Here is a 7,528-nt window from a genome sequence, read left to right on the forward strand (position 1 = left end):
CGAAGTTTTCTAGTATGTTTGTGATGATTCCTTTGAATCCTCTCATCAACGTTTTCAAAGTTTTCCAGTATGTTTGTGATGATTCCTTTGAATCCTCTCTTTGACGTTTTCAAAGTTTTCTTTGATGTTTGTGATGATTTCTTCCGCCTGGCCAGGAGCCGGAGGGTGGTGGAAGCCTCACCAGACCGGATCACGCAGAAAGTCCCTCAGCACATCCATAGAGTACAAAAGGGCCCTCCGGCTTACCAGCCTGGCGAACGGAGACCTTCGTGCAGCAGCCACTCCGAGTACAGTGAGGACCTGGTTATTGCAAGAGGGCCATTTGCCCCGGGCTCCGACCGGGAATACCATCACCCTCACGTGGCGTGCTCCAACCAGTTCCCCCACCTGAGACGCGATCGGATTGTAGTATAGCACCTTCTCACTCACAGCCGCCTGCAGGGTATCCGGTGCTAGCTCGTAACGTATGGTCACGTCGAGAATCAGAGCATGGTCGCCCTTCTGGCAGACAAGGTCGGGGCGTCCTCAGGCGGAATTCCCTCTCTGTCGTCCAGCTGGCCCGCTCCACCTCGGCGGCAAGAAGTTCGCAGATCTTATTATGACGGCGGACCCTGCTTCCTTGCACCCATGGGCACTGACCCAGGATGTGCGAACAAGATTCGAGTCTCGCGCAACAGCGCCTGCAGGCTGGTCCATCCTTATTCCTGCCCCTAGCAAGGAACTCCCGGGTGGGGTATGTACCAGACCGCAGCGCCAGCCCCGCAATGTAGTGGCGCTCCCTAAATCCCGCCCGCGCGGGGTTTCCAAGCCACGAATTAGTTTGTCGCCACAGAACTGATCCACGCCCACACCCTGGACCGGCAGGGCCATCCACGCGAGGCTCTCCTCTCGTCTCCAGTCCAAAGACCAAGCTGGAGGAACTCCTTCGGGCTGACCCGGCACTTCTCCCAGGGAGGGAGCCTCGCCCGGGTCACCGCCCGCCATTTCCCATTTCCTTCGCCATTCAGGTGGAGGATTCATCCTCACTGTTGCGTGTCTAGTCCACAGGTCGGATGACCGGGACAGCCGGTAGACGCGTCGCGCTTGTATCCGCGGGACGAGCTTCTCCATCCTCAGGATGCCCAACCCGCCGTCTCTGTTCCTGGAATAGATCAGCCCGTTCGCCGCGGATGGGGCCATGTGAAGCCAGTCCTTCACCGCTTTCCTCGCTATATTGTCCAAGCGGGATAATGTTGAGAGGGGCGCATCGCAGTGGTCAGCCTGATAGATAAGCCTCGGCAGAGCAAACGAGTTTAAAACCTTCACCCGTTGTGAAGGCTTAAGAGGAGCCCTCTTGATCCGTACTATCCATTCCTGGAGCTTCGGGATCAGATCCTCGGCCACAATGCCCCGCCCCGGGTCCACACCAACACCCAAATAACGCACTGATTCCCCTGGGGACACCAAGCGGATGGGCGCGCCATCCAGCTTCCAGGGTTCACAGGCGTTCACCAAGCCATTGTCGATGAAGAACCCGTAGCACTTCTTGGGCTGAACCCTCAGCCCCGTCAGCTGGCAGAATGATTCGAGGACCTTCAGACTCCTCCCCATTCCCCTTACTGAGCTACTCAACAGCACTAGATCATCTGCAAATGCTAACGAGGCAATCTCGCCGGAACCGCGACGCTTTCCAGGGCACAGGCCCCTCTCTCGGGGCGAACCCATTCCAGGGCGCCCTGCCCTTCACAAAGAAAAGAGAACTCTCCCCGGGGCTCCCGCCGGCTTCTCCGGGTTCGTTTGCGTTACCGCACTGGACGCCTCGCGGCGCCTGTCTCCGCCACTCCAGGTTCGGGGATCTGAACCCGACTCCCTTTCGATCGGCCGGGGGCGACAGAGGCCATCGCCCCGCGCTTCCGAACGGCGTTCGCCCATCCCTTAGGACCGACTGACCCATGCGCCACGGGGTTTCGTTCGGCACCCTCTGACTCGCGCGCGCGTTAGATTCCTTGGTCCGTGTTTCAAGACGGGTCGGGTGGGTAGCCGACATCGCCGCCGACCCCTTGCTGCCCGTTGTACGTGGGCCGGTCCCCGCCCGGGGCGGCGCGACGCGGTCGGGGCGCACTGGGGACAGTGCGCCCCAGTCGGGACAGTCGCGCCGGGGGCGGAGGGGCCCCGTCCCTCCCCGGCCCCGCCGCACCCCCGCCGCGCGCCCCCCGGCCCCGCGAAGGGTCTGAGGGCGGCGGACGGAGGGGACGGGGTTGGGGGAGAGAGGGCGCAGTGAGCACTTGGTTCCACGGCCCCGGTACGGCGAGGTCCGGGCAAGGGGGCACTGTAAAGCACGCGGCGGCCAGGGACGCATGCCACCTTCGCCCCCGGGCCCTTCTTGGCCGAGCCGGAGCCGGTCGCGACGCACCGCCGCGGGGGAAATGCACCCGGCGGGGGCCGGGCGAAAAGGCCGGGCGGAGGGTCCCACAAGTGGATCCCACCGGCGCCCGGTCGCCAACCCTTGCCCGACGGGCTGAATCCCCCGAGTGGACTGCGCGGACCCCACCTGTTTACCTCTCAACGGTTTCACGCCCTCTTGAACTCTCTCTTCAAAGTTCTTTTCAACTTTCCCTTAAGGTACTTGTCGACTATCGGTCTCGTGCCGGTATTTAGCCGTAGATGGAGTTTACCACCCGCTTTGGGCTGCATTCCCAAACAACCCGACTCCGAGAAGACCGGACCCCGGCGTGACGGGGGCCGACACCGGCCTCACACCGTCTACGGGCTGAGCCTCTATCAGAAGGACTCAGGGCCCCGCGCGACACCGGGCAAGCGGTCTTCCGTACGCCACATTTCCCTCGTCCGCCCGCCGGGCGGGGATTCGGCGCTGGGCTCTTCTCTCTTCGCTCGCCGCTACTGAGGGAATCCTGGTTAGTTTCTTTTCCTCCGCTTAGTAATATGCTTAAATTCAGCGGCTCGTCTCGTCTGATCTGAGGTCGAAGGTGGAACGGGTGTGGTGGGGGTCGGGGAGGGGTCGGTCCGGCGATGCCGGAGGCCGACTTCCCCACCCCCGCTGCTCTCCTGGTCGGGGCAGTCCCGGCGGGCGCGCGCACCGGCGGCCTCGCGTGGCGTCACTCCCCACACCCCCGCTGGAGCGGCAGACATCCCACCCCGACCTCACGGCTCCCCTGAGGGCCCCGGGGCGGATCGCGAGCAGCGCGGAGACACGGGGGTCCACCGGCGGCCGCGACCAACACACCCCGGGTACGGAGGCGGGTGGGGCGGGAGGGGCGAAGGCGCCCCTTCCCCCGGGCACGGAGCGTCGGGGGAAGGAGGGACAGGGAAGGAGTCACGCGGGGCGAGAGCGGAGCGCCTATCGCACCGGGGCATTTCCCGGGTCTGCACTTGGGGGGACGAAGGGCGCGAGCGGCGTCCTGCGACGGCCCCAGCCGCGGAACAACCCCCCGCCTCCGCGAGCGGAAGCGCGGGGAGCCCCGATTGATTGCAAAACGACCCTCAGACAGGCGTAGCCCCGGGAGGAACCCGGGGCCGCAAGGTGCGTTCGAAGTGTCGATGATCAATGTGTCCTGCAATTCACATTAGTTCTCGCAGCTAGTTGCGTTCTTCATCGACGCACGAGCTGAGTGATCCACCGCTAAGAGTTGTCTCAGGTTTTTTTCCGTTTGGTTTCTTCGTCCCGTTCCGATGACAGGGGGGTTTGGAAATCAGGAGGGAAAGGGGTCACCCTCCGGAGGAGGGACGCGGGGATTCGTCCGGGCACCTGGCGGGCACGCGGCCGACGGCCGGGAGTGGGGCCGCCGCGCCATGCTGGGGGTTTGTGGTTCCGAGGCCCCGGGCCGGGTGTCGGGGGCCGTGGTTCGCCGGATGGCGCGGTCCGGCGATGGCAGCCCCGAGTCCGCACGAAAAGTTTCCCCTCCCGGGGCCGTCTGGACAGAGGACCCGCGCGGGTTTCGGTGAAATGTGTTGTAATCTTTTGGAATGTTTTGGATGTGACTTTATTCTGTCCTGAAGCTTCCTGAGGGATTCTGGTCCAGGTGAAGTTTCTAGCATCTCAGAGGCTTTTCTAAAGAGACTTTCTGGAGGCTCTAACAGTCCAAGAGCTGGACTTGTTTTTTGGGGAGACTTTCTGCTGTCCTTTAATGATGAGCCCATCAGTTTTGCCTCTCCAAACTGAAGCACACAGTTTGCTGTCGTGTACTTTTGTTGTGATCGTGACACTCAGGTTGTGCAGTTCCGCTGTTATTCATTGGTTTTTGAAGACAGTGTCCGTCCCCCTGGGCTCGATAATGTTGATGATCATTATTAATAAAGTGACAAACAGTGTTGGAGCAAAGAATCCCTTTTGTTTTTTTTTTGTTTTTTTTCTGGCATCTTAACTTTTCTCTCTATATTAGGCATACGTAGTATTAGTCCTAGAATGAGCCAGGCAGACAAGCATAAGGTGGAGTCTTGCACAGTGGACATTACACAAACAAAATGAGGGAAAACTATTATTTTTGATCCAAGTTAATAATAAATAAATGCACATTTTTGGTGGGATTGTTGTAATGCATTGTTGGTTTTCCAGCATAGAAAACTTGTATTCTTTATTTTTGTAACCCATTTAGTATTATAACTTCATGGTAGTTGTGATGTAAACAATAGGTTTCACTGCCTATTCTGGTTACTGGAGTAAAAGTTATAACCATTTTTAAGACGGCCTCTAGTTGCAATATCAGCTGCTGGCCACAAGATGTCTCTAGGCTCCATGGTTTTGAAGAGAGTGATGTTTGTTCCCAAAACCTGTTGTGTTACAATTGATATTCTTTGAATCTGTATTATTAATGTACAGAAAAAGAATTAAAGGGGGACCATCACTGCATTATCTAGACGGCCTTTAGATTTATTCTTTGGATTTTTGACTGGAGTCTCTGAAAGCACCCCCCCATCACAGCCCCTTGATATCCTCCTCCCCAATGTTGTCGATCTTCAAGTCATTTTGTACCAAACGCACATCCGGTGAGAACAAAACTGACTTTCGCAGCAAACCAATGTTAGCACTTCTTAATGAGACTTAGAAGTAAGAAATTTAAGCAATTTTTTGAAATACCTAATGGCTGTATTGTTTCTTCCTACAACATTCAGATGTACTACAGACTAATGAATCGCCTGACACTGGTGCTCAGAGGACTTCCTATTCTACTCAAGAACAACTATTGATTTTTACAAAGCAAATTCTGTAAGTACTGTAGAATCAATCCCTCCGGGATCCCCCCTTTCCTTGCTCCACGTGGGGAGGGTTTCTAAACTTTGAGGGGGATATAATACTTGTACTTAGCCACAGATCTTACGTTGCCCAACTCATGTCTCAGAATTAATTTGAGTGGGCCTCCTGGCGCAGCGGGCCTCATACTGGTTGGGGCCTCCTCTGACTTAAATAACCAATAAGGGATCAAATGAAAAACAATCAAAAAATATTTATTGTAGTTAGCTTGATAAAATATGAAATTTGTACGGAGCAGTGGTATCATGTTTCTAAGGTCTTCTAAAACAAGGATTGGATTTTCTAAGTGTTCACGGTAGTCTTTTAATGTGCCTCCAAGTGCAACAGGCTCCTTCTAGTTCAGGCCTCCTCGAACTTAAACAGCTGATAGGGGATCAAATGGCGGAAATTCCTAAATGAAGTTAGCTTACTATCTAAGTTTTTCCAGTGGTCTTTTAACGATGATGTCAGTTGTAACAAACAAACCAGTGTGGCCTCTCGATTAGTTAATATTTTTTAATCCATTGCCAGCTCTAGTAAAATTGCTTTAAACCACGTCCAGCTGTCAGCTTTGCCGTTCTAAACCATATACACCAGAAAAAACTGTGCATTCGACCGGCGATGTGTGACGTCACGTTATACGGGTGTATTACCCTAAAAGGACCAGTAGCTGCTGGACATTTTAAAGTTTGAATGGTGTCTCTAGCTGAAAGTATGTAGAAGTTTACAAGTTTCAAAGAATGCAAAGTTTTTTAGCAATTTCTCAATAGCAAAAGCACAAGCAGAAATGTTCTGAACCAGCTGAATGTTTTCATTCCAATGTTACTGAAATCATTAAAAGTGTGATTGAGTTTTTACGTGCCAAAATATATACTGAAAGGTGCAGGAGAATCACTATTAAAGCATTCACACAATAACTTCACAACAGATTGTGAATGGAAGAGGTTCAAACCGGTTCATGCCATATGAACTCCTGTTGCTGGAGTGGCACTCTGCTCGTCTGTGTAATGTCAGACTCCTTTATTTTGATTTGGAAAGCACTTCATTCTCCCAGAAGAAGTCACAGTTGTCCTTCAGTCAATAAGTGATCACCAATCAAAAATAAAACTTGATGTTGAAAAGATGGAAATCTTTGCAGATGTTTGTGGCCTCAGAGATAGCAGTGTTCTGATCTGAGCTCAGACATTTCTCCAGGCTGAAACTCATTACAGATGGCGTTCCAGATTACAGTCCACTTCAGGAGTCGTTCTGATTCTGTTTAATTCCACTTTCTCTAAATTCATCTATTTTTGGGCTCTTTTATCAAGAAGTCAAGCACCTGTAAAAGTCAGTCCCGTTGCCATGGTTACTCATCATGAAATGCATAGAAAGCGCTGCATGTACCAGCAGAAACTCCAGGTCTTTTCATTCCTATCCAAACTCTGCTTTTACCAGTACTTCCCTGAATATAATGGCTGTACACTTTTGCGCTGCTGCTTTATTCTAGAAGTGCTAAGAGCAGAGGTTTGTTTTTTTTCTGCTGCTGATCACTGCAGCTTTCAGTCTGTTTGTAATAGAACTCCTACTGAGTTCTGCTCATCTATTCACAGCTGGGAAACGTGGGCTTTGCTTCATTGCTGGTGCTGCTCTGGTCTGCAGGACTGTGAATGGAACTTTCTGTCCAGCTCACCTCTGCCATGTGTGATGACGGCTAAAAGCTCCATTCCTTCGGTAGGGAAAGCAGTGAGCTGACAGTTGCTGAGAACTTCAGATATATCCCAGCCAGCAAGGCCAAGTGGGTCCAGTTTGGTTTAGAAGGCAAAAAATGTGGCCCCAAATGGGTTTGTCCACAGTTAGTTTCTGTGGTGGCCCCACATGTGTTTACCCACACTAGCTTGAGTGGGCGTTCAGTGTGCTGGCACTAGCGAGCCTCCTGGTGGACAAGGGAGCTTGCGAGATCCTCACTGTAGAGCTCGCTATCTCAATACAGTGGAGCTCGTTAGTTTGCTACAGCAGAGCTCAATACAGCGGTGCCTGCTAGCTTGCTATAGCGGCGCTCGCTACAGCGGAGCACGTCTGACCACGTCCTCAAAGCCAAGTAGCAAGTAGAGAAATACCTTTCGAACTGCGTCATATTCAAATGAGCCCGAGGATGTCAGATCACGTGATCAAAATGAAACTTAAAAAAGCCTGCATATGTACGCCGTTGCAACCCATTCTCTGCCATCAACCTGGACACTGGGTCACCTGAGAGGAGCCACACATGAAGAGAGCTTCAACACACCTGCTCTGCTGCTGCACTTTCCCATCATTCCCCCAGCA

The 7,528-nt window shown here is 53.4% G+C and overlaps 1 protein-coding gene and 1 non-coding gene across 6 annotated transcripts in view; both read right to left on the reverse strand.

The window, feature by feature from the left end:
• LOC112140035 (paired box protein Pax-7) overlaps window positions 1–7,528 on the reverse strand; it is a 629,290-nt gene that overhangs the window by 388,732 nt on the left and 233,030 nt on the right. The window lies entirely within an intron of this gene.
• Window positions 3,475–3,628, reverse strand: LOC112160201. The gene has a single exon (XR_002921628.1). It is a non-coding gene; the product is annotated as a 5.8S ribosomal RNA (ribosomal RNA).

Source organism: Oryzias melastigma, linkage group LG7 (assembly GCF_002922805.2).
Source record: "Oryzias melastigma strain HK-1 linkage group LG7, ASM292280v2, whole genome shotgun sequence".
Classification (NCBI taxonomy): Eukaryota; Metazoa; Chordata; class Actinopteri; order Beloniformes; family Adrianichthyidae; genus Oryzias; species Oryzias melastigma.